Below are 423 nucleotides of genomic sequence, written 5' to 3'. Positions count from 1 at the left end.
CAGGCTATTTGCACTGAGGTTCTTCTCTCAGATCTTATTCCATGGTTGGGCTTCCAGTCCCCATTCTTCATGCACACACTTTTAATAATGCATCAAACTTTCATCAGGAACATTTACTTCTTACAGGTATTCTCATATAATTTCTGGGCATAAATTCTTTACCCAAATGAATAACTGCCAAAAACCAGAGACAGGTGAACACCTGTTGTAAGGAATTTCCTCTCAAAATTCATTGCATGTATCTCAGCAAAGCAGTGACCCTGTGGACTTGTTAGTTGAGATGTGTGAAGTGCTTGATTTGACATCCCACAGGTAGACTTTAAAATGCATACTGCTTCATTAAATATCAAAAGTAATCACAAAATCTTAAGACTTAAACACAAAAATTTTGAGACTTTCTTTTTTTTTAATTGCTCTTTTTAG

The 423-nt window shown here is 35.5% G+C and overlaps 1 protein-coding gene across 1 annotated transcript in view; it reads right to left on the bottom strand.

The window, feature by feature from the left end:
- KIF13A (kinesin family member 13A) overlaps positions 1 to 423 on the bottom strand; it is a 221750-nt gene that overhangs the window by 207149 nt on the left and 14178 nt on the right. The window lies entirely within an intron of this gene.

Source organism: Propithecus coquereli, unplaced genomic scaffold, assembly GCF_000956105.1.
Source record: "Propithecus coquereli isolate 6110/MARCELLA unplaced genomic scaffold, Pcoq_1.0 Scaffold194, whole genome shotgun sequence".
Classification (NCBI taxonomy): domain Eukaryota; kingdom Metazoa; phylum Chordata; class Mammalia; order Primates; family Indriidae; genus Propithecus; species Propithecus coquereli.
The sequence above is the reverse complement of the archived record's forward strand: the minus strand, read 5'-3'. Positions and strand labels throughout refer to the sequence as shown.